The sequence below is a fragment of the Zea mays genome, chromosome 10 (assembly GCF_902167145.1).
Source record: "Zea mays cultivar B73 chromosome 10, Zm-B73-REFERENCE-NAM-5.0, whole genome shotgun sequence".
NCBI lineage: Eukaryota > Viridiplantae > Streptophyta > Magnoliopsida > Poales > Poaceae > Zea > Zea mays.
Window position 1 is genome coordinate 82,905,962 of NC_050105.1, and position 22,297 is coordinate 82,928,258.

A 22,297-nucleotide genomic window follows, 5' to 3' on the forward strand; every position below is an offset into this window, starting at 1 on the left:
CGCACTCGAGCCGGCTACGATTCCATCTGGGTAGTAGTGGACCGCTTAACCAAGTCAGCCCACTTCATACCTGTCAAGACCAACTACAGCAGTGCAGTATTGGAAGAATTGTATATGTCTCAGATCGTTTGTCTTCATGGTGTGCCAAAGAAGATAGTGTCAGACCGAGGAACGCAGTTCACCTCTCATTTCTGGCAACAGTTGCATGAAGCCTTGGGCACACATCTGAATTTCAGTTCAGCTTATCATCCGCAGACAGATGGCCAGACCGAAAGGACCAATCAAATTCTTGAAGATATGCTGAGAGCCTGTGCGTTGCAAGATCAGTCCGGATGGGACAAGAGATTGCCTTACGTAGAGTTTTCCTATAACAATAGTTACCAGGCCAGTTTGAAGATGTCACCATTTTAGGCGCTCTATGGAAGGAGTTGTAGAACTCCGTTGCAATGGGATCAGCCTGGAGAAAAGCAGGTGTTTGGGCCAGACATTTTGCTTGAAGCCGAAGAGAACATCAAGATGGTCCGAGAGAATCTGAAGATAGCGCAATCAAGGCAGCGAAGCTATGCAGACACAAGAAGAAGAGAGCTGAGTTTCGAGGTCGGAGACTTTGTCTATCTGAAAGTGTCACCGATTAGAGGAGTCAGAAGGTTCGGAGTCAAAGGCAAGCTAGCACCCCGCTACATTGGTCCGTACCAAATTCTCTCAAGGCGTGGAGAAGTGGCATATCAGCTCAGTCTGCCAGAGAATCTGTCCGCAGTGCATGATGTTTTTCATGTGTCTCAGTTGAAGAAGTGCTTGCGTGTGCCAGAAGAGCAGTTGCCAGTGGAAGGTCTCGAAGTCCAGGAGGACTTGACCTACGTTGAGAAGCCAGTGCAGATCCTTGAGGTTGCAGATAGAGTCACCCGAAGGAAGACCATCCGAATGTGTAAAGTCAGATGGAATCACCATTCTGAGGAAGAAGCAACCTGGGAGCGTGAAGATGATTTGATGGCTAAATACCATGAGCTCTTTGCTAGCCAACCCTGAATCTCGAGGGCGAGATTCTTTTAACGGGGATAGGTTTGTAACGCCCTGAATTTGGGGGGTAGAATTTTTTCTTCTTTTCTCTCACCAAATTCAGGCGTTACTCTTTCCTTTTTCCCTTTTATTCTCGTTAAGCCTTGTTTTTTTTCAAAAGTTATAGCGAGAATTAGCTCAACATCTTGTGTAAGCAAAACCTAGAACTATTTTTATTTGTTGCATCATGCCGGATTATGCACTCTTTTGTTTGTGGTTGAGTGAAGTGGAGAATTAGGCATATAAGAAATTGTGGAAATTAGAAAAAGAAAAGCCTTTTCTTTTTCTCTCCCCCCTTCTCCCCTTTTGGCCCAGCCGTCCCCTTCCCCTTGGCCCATGCGGCCCAGCCGCGCGCCCCCTCCCCCCCTTTGGGCCCAGCCGGCCCCCCTCCCCTTTTCTTTTTTCCAAAAATCCTCCCCGCGGGCCCCGCCCGTCATCCCTCTCTCTCCCTCACCCTAACCTTAACCCTAGCCTCCGCCGCCCCTTCCCCCGCGCCGCCGCCGCTCCTCCCCGGCGCCGCCGCCGTCCTCCCCTCCGGTGAGGCCCTCCCTCCTCCCTCCCCCTCCCTCCTCCCTCCCCTCCCTCCGGCGCCCTCCCCGCGCCCCGTCGCGCCCGGCCCCGGCCTCGGCGAGCTCGGCCGCGGCCCCGGCGCCCCCGTCCCGCGCCGGTGTCCCCCAACCCCGCTCGGCGCCGCGCCCGGCCGCGCCCGCCCTCCCCGCGCCCGCCCTCCCCGCGCCCACCCGCCCCGCGCCGCTCTCCGGCGAGCCCGGCCCGGTCGCCCCGGGCTCGGCGAGCTCGGCCCCGGCCCCGGCCACCCCCGGCTCGGCCGCCCGCGCCCAACCGCCCTCGGCCCCTCGCGCCTGGTCGCCCGCTTGGCCGCCCGCCCCTCGCCGCGGCTCGGCCGCCCCGCCTCGGCCACCCCCGGCCCCGGCGCGCCCCGCTCCGGCGAGCCCCGCCCCCGTCCGCCCCGCCCTCGGCCGCCTCGCCTCCGGCGAGCCCCGCGCCCGCTCGGCCCCGCGCCGCCCCGGCGAGTTCGGCCGCCCCCTCCGGCGAGCTCGGCCGCCCCGTGCCCTGGCTCGGCCGCTCCCGTCGCGCCCCGGCTCGGCCACCTACCCCCACGCCCGGCCTCGCCCGGCCGTGTCTGTTGGGTCTATGCTTCGGCGCCGAAGGTCTTCAAGGGAGAAGTGGCTTAAAATGTGTGAGCAGGTATCTTCGGACTCGTATCAGAAAGGGAAAAGCTGCAAAGGTTGACACAGCGCCGAAGCTGTGAAGCAGGAAAGCTTCGGCATGTTCGCAGAAAAGGGAACCGACTTAAAGATGAAAAGGCCATTTAGACCTCGATAGAGTGCTATAGAATTATCACCAAATGTAAAGGGCATGTATGTAATTTTGTATGGGTTGTACCCCGTGTCTATAAATAGGTGAACAGTACCCCCGTACTGTTCACGTTGACTTGGCATTTGCTTCTGCGTCACACTTGTATTTTCATCTCCTTCCAAGCCGAAGGTATATTTATAATTCGATATTGTCTCTATTTCTCTATGATGATATAATAAAGTTAAATGAATGATGTTATATGATTATTCATATTATCTTTTATGTTTCATATGCTTCGTCTTTCATTATCGTATACTGTGATGATGAAGGTTCGTCCTTCATGACCTTCGTCCAAAGATCGTTATATCCTAAGGGAAATAATGTTTCAAAGGACGAAGGACTTTATCGTTTAACATTTTCTGTGTTGCCTTGTTCTTAACTCATAGCATTTGAGAACAAGTCCCCAACATTGGCGCCCACCTCCGGTGAACTCACTTCCACTTTTTGAGCTGATGGCTTCGTTCAACGACCAAGCTGGAGCTGCTTCGGATCCGAAGCTGGTGCTCCCGATCACAGGTGGCTCGTCCTCAGAGCCAGCTAACAAGAAACAGAAGAAGGAAGCACAGAGAAGGGTACAGCATGTTGGGGTGCAAGGACCCTTCATCAAGTCAAGATGGTCTCACATTCCTATTACCTTCTCTCAAGAGGACCTTCAGCTCAAAGATTACCCACACAACGATGCCATGGTTATCTCTTGTGTTATCAAAGGATTTCTGGTCCACAATGTCTTGGTTGACACAGGCAGTGCAACTGATATCATATTTGCTAAGGCCTTCAGACAAATGCAGGAGCCAGAAGATAAGATTCATGATGCTACACATCCTCTCTGTGGCTTCGGAGGAAGACAGATTGTAGCATTGGGCAAGATCACCATGTCAGTGACCTTCGGGTTCATCAACAACACTAGAACTGAGCAAGTTGTGTTTGACATTGTCGACATGGAATACCCTTACAATGCAATTATTGGTCGTGGTACTCTTAATGCCTTCGAAGCAATCCTTCATCCTGCCTATCTTTGCATGAAGATACCTTCGGATCAGGGACCCATCGCTATCCATGGAAGTCAGGAAGCTGCAAGAAGGGCCGAAGGTAATTGGACTGACTCAAAAGCAATCCATAACATCGATGGAGCTGAAGCTTGTGAACAGTACAAATTCAGAAGGGAGAAAGCAGCTTCAGCAGACCAGCCGAAGCCTATGCTCTTATGTGAGGACATAGCAGAGCAGAAGGTGATGTTAGGCTCTCAGTTATCCGAAGAGCAGGAGAAAACCTTGATAAGGTTTTTGTTCAATAACAAGGATGTTTTTGCATGGTCAGCCAATGATCTCTGCGGAGTTAATAGAGATGTTATCGAGCACTCACTCAATGTCGATCCATCCTTCAGACCCAGAAAGCAAAGGCTTCGGAAAATGTCAGATGATAAGGCCGAAGGTGCTCGCAACGAAGTCAAAAGACTCCTCAGTGCAGGAGTTATCAGAGAAGTGAAGTACCCAGAATGGCTGGCTAACACTGTTATGGTAAAAAAGGCCAATGGCAAGTGGCGAATGTGCATTGATTTTACAGATCTTAACAAAGCTTGCCCGAAGGATGAATTCCCACTACCAAGGATAGATTCTTTAGTTGATGCAGCAGCTTCTTCAGAGCTCATGAGTCTGTTAGACTGTTATTCAGGCTATCACCAAATTTGGATGAAGCAGGAAGATGAGCCGAAGACTAGCTTCATAACTCCAAGTGGCACATATTGCTATCTTCGGATGCCTGAGGGGCTCAAAAACGCTGGAGGAAGTTTCAGCCGAATGACTGCGAAGGTTCTCCAATCTCAAATAGGCAGAAATGTGCTAACTTATGTTGATGACATCATTGTCAAAAGCACGAAGCAGGAGAATCATATTGCTGATCTGCAGGAGACCTTTGCCAGTTTCAGGCAAGCTGGCTTAAAGTTAAATCCAGAAAAATGCGTCTTCGGAGTGAAGAAGGGGAAATTTCTTGGATGCTTGGTTTCAACAAAGGGGATTGAAGCTAATCCAAGTAAAATTGAAGCTATACTTCGGATGGAGCCACCAACCACAAAGAAGGGGGCTCAAAGATTGACAGGAAGATTGGCATCTCTCAATAGATTCATATCCAGATCAGCAGAGAGAAACTTACCATTCTTCGAAGTACTGAAGTCAGCTGAAGTCTTTCAATGGGGACCAATCCAACAGAAGGCCTTTGAAGAGCTAAAACAGTACTTAATAGATCTAACAACATTGACTCCACCAATGCCAGGGGCTCCTTTGTTATTGTATGTGGCAGCTTCGCACTCAGCGGTAAGTGCAGCGCTGGTCCAGGAGAAGCTTGATGGTCAAGTCAAGAGGCAGGCCCCAATATATTTTGTATCCGAGGTTCTTAGTTTGTCAAAGAAAAATTATACAGAGCTGGAGAAGGTATTGTATGCTGTCTTGATGGCCTCCAGGAAGCTTCGGCACTATTTCCAAGCTTACAACATAATTGTTCCTTCATCACAACCTCTGAAGGATATTATGAGGAATCGAGAAGCTACTGGAAGGATTGGAAAATGGGCTGCAGAGCTCAATGAATTTTGTATTGAATATGTTCATAGATCTTCGATTCAGTCACAGGCGCTGGCAGACTTTATTGCTGATTGGACGCCAGGGACTCAGGAGCAGGAAACGAATAAAGACAACGAAGCCTGGACAGTGTTTTGTGATGGATCTTGGGGAACCTTCGGAGCAGGAGCGGCTGCTGTGTTGGTTTCACCTTCCAAAGTCAAAATTTGTTATGCGGCAAAGCTTGATTTTAATTGCACAAATAACATTGCTGAGTACGAAGCATTGGTTCTAGGTCTTCGGAAGCTAAAAGCAATGGGAATCAGAAGGGCCATACTTAAAACTGATTCCCAGGTTGTTTCGGGTCATATTGACAAAAGTTGTAAGGCTAAGGATCCGAAGCTTGAAAAATATCTGGATATGGTTCGAAGAGTCGAAGCTTCCTTCGAAGGGTTTTCTGTCAAGAATATCCCTCGAGGACAAAATGAGCATGCTGATCTGCTAGCTAAGTCAGCAGCACAGGGGCTGCCTTTACCTTCGGATGTGTTCTTCGAAACAATAAAAGCACCTTCGGTGGAACTTCTTGAAAGAGCAATTCTTAATATATCTCCTGTTTTTAGCGAAGATTGGAGAACCGAAATCATCTCTTACCTTCAGGGTAAATTTCTTTCAGATGACGAAGCTTATAACAAGAGGATAGAGGCAAGAGCTCGTCCATATGTCATGATAGAAGGGGAGTTGTACAAACATGGAGTTTGTGCTCCGCTGCTCAAATGTTTATCCAGAACCGAAGGTATAGAGTTAATGAAAGAAATACATGCAGGCCTGTGTGGATCTCACATCGGATCTAGGCCGTTACTTGGAAAAGTTTTCCGTCAAGGGTTTTACTGGCCGAAGGCAGCTTCGGATGCAGCAGAATTGGTTCAAAAGTGCGAAGGTTGTCAGAAATGTGCAAGAGATCAAAAACAACCTTCGTCCTTAACACAGCTCATACAACCCACTTGGCCATTGCAAAGGTGGGGTCTTGACTTGTTAGGTCCGTTACCACCGGCCCAAGGGAACCTGAGGTATGTTGTAGTAGCTGTGGAATATTTTTCTAAATGGATTGAGGCGAAGCCTTTAGCCACAATAACTTCGGCTACCGTCCAAAAGTTTTTCTGGCAAAATATTGTTTGTCGTTTCGGGGTGCCAAAGGCTATCACTGTGGACAATGGAACACAGTTTGATTCCGAAGCTTTCAGGGATTTCTGTGACCAAATTGGTACGAAGATCCATTTTGCATCAGTTAGGCACCCGGAGTCAAATGGACTCGTTGAAAGAGCCAACGGCATTATAATGACAGGAATAATGAAGTTGATCTTCAATCAACCCAGAGGAAAATGGCCAGATCAGTTAATCAAAGTGGTGTGGAGCCACAACACGACAACATCAAGGTCTACAGGCTTCACTCCATTCAAGTTGTTATTTGGTGACGAAGCAATAACTCCAGAAGAAGCTAAAACCGGGTCAATAAGGATAGTAGCTTCGGCAGAATCAGATTCCGAAGCTGCTTATTCTATAGAAAAAGATGCTTTAGAAGGGATCAGACTGCAAGCCGTGGAGAATATCAATAAATATCAAGCTGAAACAGTTAAATGGTGGGATAGAAAGGTTCGGCTAAAAAATATTGGGCCAGGGCACTTGGTGCTTCGGAGGGTGGCCAACTCGGAAACAGTGGGCAAATTGCAGTTGAAATGGGACGGGCCTTCTTAGTAGCATCTTCGTCGAGACCCGGTTCATACAGATTGAAAGATATGGACGGCAATGACATTCCTAGATCTTGGAATGCGGATGAGCTTCGGCGATATTATGTATAATTCGATGTAATTTTTCATATTTTTAGTTCTTCTTTCATGGCACCCTTTTCCTTTCCGAAGGGGGAGAAAGGTTTTTAATGGGGCCATCACGTGTAATTTTCTTTTTTAGTTCTATAAGAGCAAAATCCCCCAAAGAATGTAAATGTAAAAGCTGTGACTGCACCATCGAGTGCCAACAAAAAAAAAGAAAGAGAAGCTCCAAAGACGTTCCTAAGGGAATGCAGAGCTTACAGCGAAAAGTCAACGCTGATTCCGCCAAAAGTAAAGGCGAAGAAGCTCCAAAGACGTTCCTAAGGGAATGCAGAGCTTACAGCGAAAAGTCAACGCTGATTCCGCCAAAAGTAAAGGCGAAGAAGCTCCAAAGACGTTCCTAAGGGAATGCAGAGCTGAGGTGTGATTGTTTTTAAGAAAATATTGGCTATGAATATGGCTTCGGATACGTGTTTGGCCATTCATTTGCACATCACATTACATCATAGCATTTGCATTCATAAACATTCATCTAGGCATATGTAGGATAATCATCTTCATCGCATAAAATGGTTGCTTCGGCAAGAAGAGAAAAAAGAAAGGGAAAAATTTCTATGAAGGAGAGCTTCGGAGAAAAGGAAAATGTTGTTTTCTATGAAGGAGAGCTTCAGAGAAAAGGAAAATGTTGTTTTCTATGCTTCGTTGCGTACGAAAAGAAGGGAAGGTGTTTTTTCGCCTTCGGCTCAAAAAAGGAAATTTCGTCCACATCAAAGCATTTCTCATACATCAGTGAAAGGTTAAGGATATATTACAAGGTATGAACAGCATACATTAAAAACAAGTTTTTGTTTACATTTACAAAAGTTATCTCAAAAGTTTTTCAAGTACTGTCTGCAGTCTACTATCTAAATCTCCAAGGAGCTTCGGCTTCGGCGTTATTTTTGATCATCAGCTTCGGCTTCGTCATCCTACATGAATAAGGTCGTTTGGAAGTCAGAATCAAGTTTACAGGAAAAGGTAAGCACAAGGTATGATTTCTTACTGGATCAAGGTGGCTACGAGCTTCGTCTCCAGCTTTCTCTCGACCACCTTTTGTCCATATCATTTTTACAAATCGATTCGAGATGCTTCGGGCGAGATCAGGGATGTCATCCAGGATTGATGGTGACAAAGTAAAATTTGGCCTATTGACAATTTTCCCATGATCACAGCCAGCCTTCATGAAGGCTGCAGCAGTCCCTCGAGAAGCCACCCAGGCACAGAAGTCACCATGCCCAGCTATGACTTCGTCGAGCTCGTCAATCTCCCCCTCAATGTGTTCGAAGGTTTTTGGTAGATCTTCAGCTGAGGGGGTAAATTTTTCGCTGCTAGCTCCAACCGAGTAAAAAATCTTTCTTAGTCGTTGAATGCACTTGTTGCTAAATTCCAGGCATTTTTCTTGAAGATTTGTCAGTAGTTTTCTCAAATCCGAATTTTGCTGAGCTTCGACTTCAAGTTTTGCATTGAGATCTTGTTTTTCTCGTTCGAACTGCTCAGACTGGCGGAGAAGCTTCGAGTTCAGTTCTGATATTTTTGCTTCAGCTTCCGCCAGTAAGCCTTCGGCTGCCTGGAGCTCAAAGTTCTTTTTCTCAAAAGCATCTGATTGCTCCTTTATTTTGTTTTTCAAATTTCCGATTATAATTTCATGCTTTTTATCTTCAAGATCTTGCTGCATTTGCAAGGCTTTGCTCAATAACATACTCTACACAAACACAACTTTCGTTAGACATGTTTTTATTAGAAGCAATAAAGGTTAAGGGACAAGACATTCACCTTGAAGTTGGAGTAAAATAAACTACCAACGACATGTTGTCGTCGGTAGCGGCTGATGTCTGCTTCAAGCTTCGGGAATCCAATACTCTTGGACAGAGTACTGATGACTTTGGCCCCTGTTTGGTCCCGAATACACTCTAATTTCTCGTCATCAACGCCTCCGAAGAGGAGTGCCCCAGGTTTGTATCCACAGGATTGGGCATACTCTTTAAGCTCTTCTATTTCAGCTTTTGTTAGATGTTCTCCAACTAAGTTTTGGAACGCGAAAGCTTCGTTTTCTGAAGCTTCATCAGCAATTTCTTTTCCTTTCTTTGACGCTGCGGTCACAGTCTCTTCGGCAGCAGTGGCAGCTTCTTCTGCAGCCATGTCTAGCAGCATTTGGTCAATATGTTCAATTGTGCTCTCTAAATTCAAATCTTCAGCTGAGGTAGCTTCGGCGGCTGCGGCCTCCGAAGGTGCAATTTCAATATCTGCCCCCTCTAAAGCTGCTCGTGTTTTTTGGGCCGAAGCTCTTGGCGGTGTTTTGTCAATTACCTCTGCCACGGTAATGATTCTGTGTTTCCTTGCCTTGATTGTTTTCTCCGATTTCTCGGGCTCCTTGTCCTTCTGAAAAAACTTTGTCAGTTGAGGACCCAGTGGACTTAGCTTCGCAGGTAAGGATTCAGTCATTACCTTCAGAATTTCCTCGACAACAGCAGCAGAAGGTGATGCGGGAGTTTCTTTTGCTTCGGATATTTGTTGCTTCGGAGAAGAAGCTTTCCTTTTCTTCGGAATTTTCTTCGTTACTGGCTCTTTTTCACCTTCATCTAAGGCTTCAGTTACCCTTTTCCTTTTTTGGCCTCCGGCACCTTTGTTCAAATTTTCGTAGTCTGGGTATTCGAAACCCAAGGCGTCCAACACTCGATTTAGCCTTCGTTTCGGACGAGTGCCGAAGGCTGCGGTCATCAATTGATCTTCTTTTTTGGAATAATTGCCAAGTATTTCATTACACATTGCTTCAGTCGTATCTAGCCACTCTTGGCAGGGTGCTTTAAAGTACTTTTTAAACTTGAAATAGTAAGGTAAACGTACGAGTTCACCTTCTTTCTTTTCCCCCTGTAGCTTCGGCATTTCCCATTCTCTCAAACTGGGAAAAACTTTGAATGCTAAAAACTCTTGAACCAGGTCCCTTGTGCTGATATGCTCTGCAATGATTCTGAATTCACTCATTGCTTGTTGTGTTGGACCTTCGGGTGTCATATTGCAGCGAGGTCGGGTTTCTCCGAAGATTAATTCCAGCGGGCTTTGAACAAGCTTTTCCTTGTCCTCATCAACCTTGACATAGAACCACTCTGATTTCCAGCCCGCTGCCCACTTGCTTCGGTAGCTAATTACAGGGAACTTTGTAGTTTTCCGATAGGCAAAGTTATAGCAACCAAAATTATCGTGTAATCCATCTTTTCTAGCCTTTGTTTGATAATGTAGCTCGTGAACCCGGCAGAAGCTGTCTGCAAATGGTTCCACTGCTTGGCTTCGGAGTGCCCAGATGTAAACAATAAGCCTAACGATAGCGTTAGGGGTCAGCTGATGAAAATAGATACCGAACCTCTTCAGTACCTCTCCAATAATCCCATGTAGGGGGAACCTTAATCCAGCCTTTAGAAAACTTTTAAAAATAACAATCTCATCCTTCTCTGGCTTCGGGGTAGTCTCTTCTCCACCGAAGCGCAACAACTTCTTCTGATTTTCAGTAAAAAAGCCCGCTTTTACCATCTTGGACAAGTCAGCCTTCGAAACAGTAGATTTCCCGAAGTCCAAGTGGCTCGGTTTGCTTGGCATGGCAATGCGGTAATCATCTTCGGAATCAGTTTCCTCAATATCTTCTTCCTCTGCTTCAGCGATTGCTTGTTCTGCTTGTTTTGCATCATCATGAGGGATCTTTTCTGAAGTCACTAGACCCGATCGTTGCATGGCTTCGGAGATGGGAAGAGTCTCCGAAGCTTCAGTTTCCTCCCCCTCGCGCTCAACTCTGGCGGTAGAGCGGACTCTGGCCATTCAATTATGAACTTGTGAAACTTTAAAATTTTCTTCCTCCGAAGCAGGTTTCAAACTGGAGCTTCGTTCGTTTCTAACAGACAAGCTTCGGCGATGGTTAAAAATTTTGGCAGGAAAACAGTGCAAATAGCAATGAATGCTGTGGTAACTTCACACCTACTCGTCTGTTTATATAGTGTTGCAGGTAAGAAGGCGAAGCGCCAGAGTTTTTACACCAGGCGCACACCCGCTTGCGCTCGCTGCGCGGTGGACCGCAAGGACAAACAGTAAACTCTGCAAAGTGGGACCGCTGCGTGCTGGGAAATTAAATCGTTTCTCGGCAACGAGCTAAGGGAAGGTGTTTTTTGGACCTTCGGCTCCCCGAAGCTTAAGAGACTTTTTTCACGGATCAAGCTCGTTACGAAAAACGATCTAGCACCGCGAAAGGGGCTACTGTTGGGTCTATGCTTCGGCGCCGAAGGTCTTCAAGGGAGAAGTGGCTTAAAATGTGTGAGCAGGTATCTTCGGACTCGTATCAGAAAGGGAAAAGCTGCAAAGGTTGACACAGCGCCGAAGCTGTGAAGCAGGAAAGCTTCGGCATGTTCGCAGAAAAGGGAACCGACTTAAAGATGAAAAGGCCATTTAGACCTCGATAGAGTGCTATAGAATTATCACCAAATGTAAAGGGCATGTATGTAATTTTGTATGGGTTGTACCCCGTGTCTATAAATAGGTGAACAATACCCCCGTACTGTTCACGTTGACTTGGCATTTGCTTCTGCGTCACACTTGTATTTTCATCTCCTTCCAAGCCGAAGGTATATTTATAATTCGATATTGTCTCTATTTCTCTATGATGATATAATAAAGTTAAATGAATGATGTTATATGATTATTCATATTATCTTTTATGTTTCATATGCTTCGTCTTTCATTATCGTATACTGTGATGATGAAGGTTCGTCCTTCATGACCTTCGTCCAAAGATCGTTATATCCTAAGGGAAATAATGTTTCAAAGGACGAAGGACTTTATCGTTTAACATTTTCTGTGTTGCCTTGTTCTTAACTCATAGCATTTGAGAACAAGTCCCCAACAGTGTCCTCGCCCGGCCGCGTCCTCGCTCGCCCGTGCTCGCTTGCCCCGGCGCGCTTGCCCGCTCGCCCCGTCGTGCCTTGCTCACGTCGTGACGGCCCCGGCGTGGCCTCGAGCTCGGCCCAGCGTGCCTTTAGCGCGCGGCTTTGAGCTCGGCTAGCGCTCGGCCCCGACGTGCGCACGGCTAGTTCGTGGCGTGTGCGTGCGGCCTCGCGCGCGTGCTCGCGTAGTGCGCGTGCCTTGGCACGACCCGTCGTGCCCCGTCTACCCCCAGACGCCCCGTCTACCCCCCCCCCCCCCCCCCCGTGTCCTATGTGCGCTAATCACGTGTTTATATTAATAAGATAGGAGTCTCAATTTGGAAATTGGTTACGTTAGTTAATTTGTATAGCTAATCATCTATCTCATTCAATGATAATCTACTAAAAGTGGTCACGTTTACATTAGTGCATGTAGCTAATTCTTTTGTTAGAACCAATTGGAACAAGAGCACATGACGTCTAGTTATTCGTTTACCCGTAGTGCGTCCCGGGCATAAGCTTTAACTCTCGCGAGACCTTTTCTCATTTCTTTCTAACCATGGTGAATTCATTATCGTATGTGATATTCTATGCATATTTACTTTATTTGTTCTCTTGTATGGTGTACTGTTTGTTTCCTAATTTGAATGGATGGATGTATGTATGCTTGCAATCGCATAGAGAACGATCCGGTTGAAGAGCCCGAGGAACTCGCAGGAGAAGCCCCTGAGCAGCAGTCGGTTGGTGGAGGCAAGTGTCCCTTGACCTATCTCTGTCCTATTCATTCTTTAATTCACCTCCCGCTTTACACATTTATGCCTAAGGATTGACTAGCTTTGTTATCCATGTCCTTGTTTACCTATTTGGGTTGGATTATTATTGTCTAGCTTTATGCTATTGCTTAACTCTAATCAATGAACATGATGAGATTATCTATGATACGTTGTTTTCCCCTCTCTTATGATGATGTTATACTTGTGGTCTTTAAGGGGGCTCGAGCGGTTTCTCGAGTGCCTCTCCGTAAGGACCTGTTCTATGGATGACCGCCCGGGAAAACAGTGCAACCATGAGGGTGGAATGGGATGCCCTTAGCTGAATAATTAGAGGATCTGGTGTGTAGTTCACTTAGCCGTCGTGCCGTCAATGGGGCTCGGTGTATGCGGCTCGCTCTGCCAAGTTTGGGTTCGCCCCTTGGGGAGGAGTGCGGTGCATTTAGGAAACCTAACGGGTGGCTACAGCCCCGGGGAATCTTTGTAAAGGCTACGTAGTGATGCCCTGCTAGGCCACCTAGGTAGTGGTTAATGGGGAGTAGCTCTCTCCGGGCAGAATGGGAATCACGGCTTGTGGGTAAAGTGCACAACCTCTGCAGAGTGTTTGAAAACTGATATATCAGCCGTGCTCGCGGTTATGAGCGGCCAAGGGAGCTCCAGTGATTAGTGGTACTTGATCAGAGACATTATGGTATAGGTGGCTATGAGATCGATGGTTCTGGTTATGACTATGGTGCTGGTAAGTGGTATTCTTTCCGTTTGGAAAGGGTACATCGGGCTAATAACTTGGGTTAATGCTAAAACCTGGCTTTCTATTAGTAAATAATAATCTGACCAACTAAAAGCAACTGCTTGACTTATCCCCACATAAAGCTAGTCCACTACAGCCAAACAGGATACTTGCTGAGTATTTTGATGTGTACTCACCCTTGCTCTACACACCAAACCCCCCATCCCCAGGTTGTCAGCATTGCAACCACTGCTCAGGAGAAGATGAAGCTGTGGAAGGAGACCTTCAGGAGTTCCAAGACTACGACGAGTTCTAGGCGTGGGCTAGCGGCAACCCCCAGTCGGCTGCCTGTGAAGGCCGCGTTTATCTACGTTTCTTTTCCGCACTTTGATTTATTGTAAGGACTATATGGACGTCTCAGACATATGATATAATCGACTATTATTTCCCTTTTTAATACTATTTGAGCACTGTGTGATGATGTCCATGTTATGTAACTGCTGTGTACGTGAATAACTGATCCTGGCACATACATGGTTCGCATTCGGTTTGCCTTCTAAAAATGGGTGTGACAGACAGCGTCTTTGCCGAGTGTCCCAACCTTTGCCGAGTGTCTGTCTGACAGCACTCGGCAAAGAATCCACCAGAGGGGTCCCCATGTCAGGTACGAGTGCTTAGTATGGCACTCGGTAAAGTGTGCTTCTTTGCCGAGTGCCAGAGCCATTACACTCGACAAAGAACCTATACCAGTGCCCAGGTCTTGGTTCTTTGCCGAGTGCTATGGCCCTGACACTCGGCAAAGCACCTCTTTACCGAGTGTCACACTCGGCAAAGTGACCAGTATACATCTTTTTTATTTGGTTTCAATGTGGATCTCTTAGGTTTCTACACATAGTGCGTCACAGTTTTCTCGAAACCTTATCAAATTTTTATCACAGCCTCTACATATGATATCATGACACGTGGACAAGTTTCATGATTTTCTGACTTTGTTTGTGTTTTATACAATTTTTAAACATATGGATGGCAAGTTCACGGCCATGTTTAGTGAGCATGTTGCTCGAAGTTTTCGGACCGTTCCTGAAATCGGTCGTAACTTGTACTAAATAACATGTGTATCATTTTTGCATGCACGATTATCCAAGTTTCGAGTGACTTGCAGTTCAAATCTAAATTTTTCGAAAAAATTCAAATAAACGAACTAAATCTACTAGCTAGTGAAAACACTGTTATAATTGTCCCAAAATGGTACATGTAGGTCTACATAGTGTAGGAACATACCACAAAAAGTTTGGTGGCCAAAATAAAAATATACTTTGCCAAGTGTTAATAGAAGACACTTGGTAAAGACCCTCTTTGCTGAGTGCCAGATATTTGACACTCGGCAAAAAATATGCTTTGTCGAGTGCCGCTTTCGGCCCTCGGCAAAGGCTGACGGCCATCAGCTGTAGACGGCCGCTAACGGCCCTTTGCCGAGCGCCATCTTTGCCGAGTGTTTGCCGCTCGGCAAAGCAGTCTTTGCCGAGTGTCCCGTACTCGGTAAACAAGCTCTTTACCGAGCGCAGGACTTTGCCGAGTGCGGCTCTCGCAAAGCCTTCTTTGTCGAGTGCCCGATAAAAAGCACTCGGCAAAGACCCGGATTTCGGTAGTGTACCCTGGCCCCACAACTAGACCATTATTGGTGCCATGCTGCCTAGCCCACTCGCTCATGCCACCACCGTAAATCAGTGGCGGAGGACGGAATAATAATTAGGTATGGCTGAAGAAGGATAAAAAAGAAAAAAACATGATGCAACATGTAGGACTTGAACTTAGAACCTATTGATTGCAAGCAGCATGCACTTACCATTACATCAAATATGATTTTTAGGTATGACTCTAGCCATAGTAGGCCATAATGGATGCTCCGCCACCACTACCGGAATCAGCTTCTTTGCCGTGTGTTCTAAACACACGGCAAAGGCTATTTTACACTCGGCAAAGCCTTTGCCGAGTGTAACACTCGGCAAAGAACGCTCGGCGAACTGTACATCGGCAACAGCTTCTTTGCCGAGTACTTTTTGTCGGGCACTCGGCAAAGACTTTGCCGAGTGCCATTTGGCACTCGGCAAAGAAAAGTCACCGTCACGGCGCCAAGTGACGGTGACGGATCCTTTACCGAGTGCCAACGGCGACACTCGGCAAAGACTGGTCTAGTGGACCCCACAGCCAGTCTCTGTGCCGAGAGCCCTAGTAGGCACTCGGCAAAGGAGGTTTCTTTGCCGAGTGTCTGGTGGACTGGCACTCGGCAAAGAACCCTCCAGTGGGCCCCTTTGCCAGTCCCTTTGCCGAGTGCCTTGGCAACGGCACTCGGCAAAGACATCTTTGCCGGTTCCCAGGTTTCCTTCTTTGCCGAGTGCCATTGTCAGCACCCGGCAAAGATGGCACTGCGGTAAATCAATCTCCGGTTTCACATCTAAAAGCTCACCGGAATATGTATATGAACTCTAACCTAGTAGAGACGTACTAGAGACCTCACCGGAAATGAAGAAGATGACACCAGAAAGACGTTGGACGACGACGCTAAGCCATGGCATTCATTGATTGGTGACGAAAATGGTTGAGTGTCGCTAGCTATATATTGCTAAAACACTCAAGTTTATTACTATACAAATGTTCCAAATAGCCCGCTATACATTTTATGTATACTCTACCACTACAATATTGCCGATTATTTTGCCGTTACTGATGATATAGCTATGTGAATCCCGCTATTTGGCTTAGCCACGAAATATGTTCGGCACCGCGAATATTTCATTTATCTTTGAATAGGAGGAGATTTAATCCCCACGAATTCCACTAAATCTACCTCTAACCAAACAAAACGCTAATTAGGGGCATAAATCGATGCTAACTTTTAATTATCCGCAAACAGAAAGAGACTGTTTGAAACTAACGAACGACGCAACTCAACATTGGAATTTATAGTGATACTCCGACCTTATACAGTTCATGTTGCCATGCACAATAATCTAACCAAGGATGCTCCTTAGTGTCAACTACATGTACCCCCCCCCCCCACACACACACAATATATATATATATATATATATATATATATATATATATATATATATATATATATACTTAGGTAAGTCATTTCGTTTATTATTTAGATTACAAATATTTGTAGAACTGTTTAAATTGATTTTATAAACTACAGTTCCACATTAGAGCGAGCTAATTAAAACCTGAAGCCATTCCAAACACCCCAATAATAATCAGCTACATGGCGAAAGGGCCTCTAGCGTAATGGTTAAGGCTTCCGAGTAGCACCTCCAGGTCCTGGGTTCGATCCCCCTCGGGGACGAATTTCTGGCTTGGTTAAAAAAATCCTCTTGCTGTGCCCCACCCGCTCCCGGGTTACGTCCTGCACGCCACCCTCCGGTTGGGCCGTTGCAGAGTGGGCGGTGACGGCCCGCTAGTGATGGGGGGCCAGGGTTCAGGGATTTTCTCGGCCGGGACCATGTTTCGGTCTCTTCTTAATATAAAACCGGGAGGGCGGTCTTTCCGTCCCCGGCCGAGTTCGTAATAATCAGCTACATGCATATGTCATGTTGCAGGAATATAATCAGAGCTGATAAACGGACAAGAAAAATGATGATCGATATCATTGTTTTCATCAGGCCGGCTAACTGTATATAAAAGAGAAGACTAAAGTAGCCATACGATAACGGACGACTATATATATTGTGCATGTAATTAAACAGTGAACTAATATATACACATATATATATAGCACCGCTGCATATGGGTCCCTTTCATGTCGTCGTTATCTGTCTTGGACGGACGTAGCTGTCAACATGGGCCTATTATGCCTGGCCGGCCATCTTAATCGTTTCAGGATGAAGCTGCCGTCGTCGATGGATCAGTCGTGTTCAGACACCTTGTTGTTCCTATAGCTCTCGTTGTCTATAGTAGCTACTACTAGCTGCTGCTAGGATCGGAGGGTTTGCACTGCCGAATGCTGGAGCACTGTTCACTGTGCCCTACTGCTGCTGCTCTGCTAGCTGGCCTGGCTAACGTCGTTGCACCTAACAATTAATGTTCATTCGATCGAGAAATATGGAGCCCAAATCAATCGATTACTATACTTCCTCAAAAAAAAAATTGTGTGCTCGCTCGTTGTTCTTGCATTATATTAATGGTCGGGCAAGGAATCAAATTACAGGGTGATCGAGCGCTCTGTACATGCGCATGTGCACACAAACATGCATGCATGCCGCATTTTGCATTGTGTGTGTGTGTTTGTGTGCTGTGGTGGCGATCGATCGATGTGACATGCCGCAGGGAACATTCTTGGGCGTGGTAGCTAGGTAGGTGGTGGTGCAACAACAAGGGCGGCCGCGCGACCAACAACTTGCACTGGTCGATCTCCACGACGACGGATCGACAAATTAATTTCATGCTTGCGTTCTAAGGAACCATGCATGCATATGCGAATTCAAACGCATGCATTGCATGCATGGGTACCTGCATGATGCATATATATAGAGAGAGGACCGGTTTTAGTAGTACATGATGCATGGATCGATCGATCAAGTTGTGCATATATATAGTATATTGATTATTAAAACCGGCGCATATGCAGTAGTACGACTCTTGTTGATTAGTGTTTAAGCAAGAGGTATGCCGTTCCTAATTAAGCAAGCAAGAGAGTATACCACGACCACTACATGCAAGCATGCCTGTGTTGCCGCTTTGCTAAGCCATCTCGTTTAGCGCTAATTAATCAAAGTGCATGCGCATATGTTTTGTTATCTGCTTCTCTAATAAGCCAGTTTCCAATAATAATATAATACACCAAGAGCTGTTATATATATGCATGGTGTGATATATATAATTAATTAGTTATGTGTTCATGCATGCGCAACAATAATGGTTACACCGACACCGACAGTTCTTGAGAGGCAAATTAAAATCACATGTACATGTACTAGTGTTGTTGGCAGCAGCTTGTTCCTACCACTGAAATAATATTTTATGTATCCATATCTTATTAGCAAAGTATATATAGGGCCTCCTTTGGAACGTGAGGATTTTTCTCATTTCCTGCGTTTTTTCTGTGAAAATGAATTGATTCCCGTAAAGTTTATTTCTCAGAAATTCCTACATTAATTTCAAAGGAGGGCTTTAGCCAGCAAGGCGCTGCACGGACAACCGAAAAGACAAATAAGCCTACCACGAGGGGATCGATCAGAAACAAAGAAGAAAGATAGAGATTATATGGAGGGATATTTCTTTACCCATTCACATATCGGTCTCACATATAAGGGCTTGTTCGGTTACACCAATCTAGGAGAGGATTGGAGGGGTTTAAATCTCCTCATAGTCAAAATTGGAGGGGTTTAAATCTCCTCCTAGTCATTTTTGACTTGGAGGGGATTTAATCCCCTCCGATCCTCTTCTAGTTTGGTGTAACCGAACATGTCTTGAAGAGTTGTACGTAGTTTTCTCGATCTACTATATATAGTACCTCTGTCCTATATGCATGGAATTGAAGATACTTCTCTTTGCATGCATGCATGCATGTGTGCCTTTCTCACTTGTGAGTGTCAGCATATATGCTAATTTTGATATCATGCATGGACAATATATACATATCCATGTGACACCATCTGTTACTATTGATTGGTGTTTATGACTTGCTGGATTATCAATACAAATACAATGGAGCATAAATTTATTTCGTTCTTACATTATGAAAACACTATATAGCAGTTATTGTAAAACCTTCAACACACCTAATGTTCATTTAATGTTATAAGTTTAGACAAAAAAAAGTTTTAGGTGGATTAAATTAGTCATGTTCTAATCTTCTCGTCGGATTGATCTAGTACTCCTGACTTTCGCCCTCTCCTCCTTAGTCCAGTCCTCGCATCTATATGTTCGGTCCTATTCAATCTGACGTCATCCGAACCAGTCTGCCACGATGCCGACCGCCACTGCCTCCTCCTTCCTGACGCTCAATGTTTTTCGATCCCAGGCCCTCCTGACACCCTCACCTCACTTGTTATCGTCACGACGCCGACACATCACTACCGGAATCGCGTTCTTTGCCGAGTGTCTAAGACACTCGACAAAGACTATTTTACACTCGGCAAAGGCTTTGCCGAGTGTTACACTCGGCAAAGAACACTCGGCAAAGATTTTATCGGCAAAGAGTTCTTTGCCGAGTGCTTTTTTTCGGACACTCGGCAAAGTCAAAAAGCACTCGGCAAAGAAAAACACTCGGCAAATTAAGAATCGAAAAAATTAAAAAAAAACAGCAAAACATTTTTTAAATTCTAGAAACAACTCTCCAATCCTACCCTATTACCTTACCCGTTGTCCTATCATTTTTCACTATTATTTTGAATCAAACTTATATGTTTTGTAAATGGTGAGATTCGAACTCGCAACCTCTCTCTCGCGCATACCCTCCTATACCACTACACTACTACACCAATTATGTTTATATTACGTTTTCATTCCCCATGTACTATAACAAATCGAGAGTAATTTGATTATTTAAGGCACTAAATGAGTTCATTTGAAAATGTGACCAACTATAAAGTTGCATAACTTTTTGAGATCTAAAAGTTTTATTTTAATAGTTTCTACATCCGAGACCGTTTATAAAATTTGAATTTTAAATTTAAAAACTTCACACGAAATTTTCAATGATAAGATGATTTCAAATCAAAAAATTGTCAACTACAAAGTTTCATTACATTTCAAGACCTACAACTTTTATTTTGGTGGTTTTTCCATCCGAGACGGTTTGAAAAATTCAAATTTCAAAATTCAAATATAGTTTTGCATAACAAGATGATTTCAAACTAAAACATTGTCAACTACAAAGTTTCATAACTCTTCAATACCTACAACTTTCATGTTGGTGGTTTTTCCTTTCGAAGTCGTTTTCAAAATTCAAATTTTAAATTTTTTAAATTCAGACGTAGTTTTCGTTGACAATATGACTTCAAATGAAAAGGTTGTCAACAATAAACTTCTATAACTTCTCAAGATCTACAAAGTTTATTTTGGTTGTTTGGTAATTTGTTTATCTCAGATGATGATTCTAACAATATGCACAAATTCTATACGTCTCTCTCGTAGTTTCATAAACTACGAGAGAGATATAGGTTTTATGAACAAATTTATTTTTATTTTGTCATATGAAGAAATGTTCAATATATAAATTGTACATCATGATGAGTTATACAAATTTGTAGTTGAAAACTTTTTCATTTGAATTAATTTACTACTTTAAAATGTGATTTTAAAATTGTCTTTGCCTAGTGTTGGAGAAAAAACACTCGGCAAAGAGCTCTTTGCCGAGTGTTGTATTTGTAACACTCGGCAAAGAGCCCTTTGCCGAGTGTCAAAAAAAATACACTCGGCGAAGAAACTTTGGTCTTTGCTAAATCCTTGGGTGTATCCCATCCTTTCAAGTCTCCTTTATTGCTTCTTCCCATGTCAACTTTGGTCTTTCCCTCTTCTCATTGCTATTGTGTCTTAGGATCCTACTACATACTGGCGCATCTAGAAGTCTTCGTTGGACATGTCCAAACCATCTCAACCGATGTTGAATAAGCTTTTCTTCAATTGGTGTTACCCCTATCCTATCACATATATAACTTAGAGTACTCTATAACTTATGCTTATTGACAACCTAAAACTATTTAGCAAAATAGTGTTGATAGTGATTTGATAATATCCTTTGTGTCGGGTGGCAAGTAGGTTGTTGTATAGCCATTTGAATAGTGTTTGAATTATAGGAAAAAAGTAGATTCAGGAATCGTTGTTTAACAAGGTTGAGTTGAAGGTATTGATTCTTCTAATTTCTAAGTGGTTTTGAAGGTTTTGTTAGATATTCAGTAAGATGAGTAGAATACACACATTTTTTTCGAACACGCAGGAGAACTGTGTACCATTTCTGTTATGTATGGCCAAGCCTATGTTAGGCGCAATAGGGCCAAGGCTGCCCAGGTGGGGCCCAAGGCCCAATAGCTAATAGATAAGCTCTATCTAGTTAGTTATACTTATCCAAAGTTAGTAGATAAAGATCAGCTCTATCTAGATAGTTATACTTATCCAAAGTTAGTAGATAGACTTGAGATAGCTCTATATATAGATCTGTAAACTCTGGAATAAAGATAAGCAGAATTCCAATCTATTCTGGCTTCCCAGAGGGAGCCAGAGTCTCCTGTGATCTTCTCCCTGCGCGCAACCCAGCCAGGATCACGACGGCGCCCCAGCGCCGCCACCCTGGTCGCACCAAATCCCCTCCCTACAATCTGCGCAATCTGCTCGGTAGAATCCGTAGTTCTACCAATCTGGTATCAGAGGACTCGACGATCATGAGTTCCTCCAAGTCGCCGTCACCGGGACAGCAGCCGCCGCCGGCCTCAAGCCCGCCCGCAGCGCCGGTCGTCTCCCTGGCCGCGTCCCTGCGTCGTCGGAGGCCATGGCGCTCGGCCCTCCCGGCGCGGCCATCAACCAGCAGGCCGCCCTCGCGCTCACACCGGCCCAGATCGCGGCGTCCTTGGCGGATCTCAGCCACGCCGTGCGCGATATGCAGATCACCATGAACGCCATGATGACAGGCCACCTCCCCTTCCCCAATCCACAAGCCGCCCATCCACCCCAGCCGCCGCACCCGTCCCTGACAGCGCAGCCACCGCCGGCCGCACTGCCCCCACCCACGCAGCCACCTGCGCCACTCCCTTCACTCGCCCGGCAACCAATTTCTTACCAGTACGGCATGCCGATCGACCCCGGGCCTTCATCCACCGCATCACCGACCACAACCCCCATCCATATGATCCGCTTCCCACCATCCCCATCCCCCATCCCATCTTGGGCGAGGGCGCGCCTACGGTTTCCCCACCAGTGTACTCTGAGGCACTCCCGCGACCGGCGCTCACGACTTCCTTACCCAGCAGCACCGTCGGTGGGCCTCCCGGGATGCTGTTAGGAGGCGGCGACGGCCCCCTGTTCCCGGGTCGGGGGCCCTTGCGCCCCC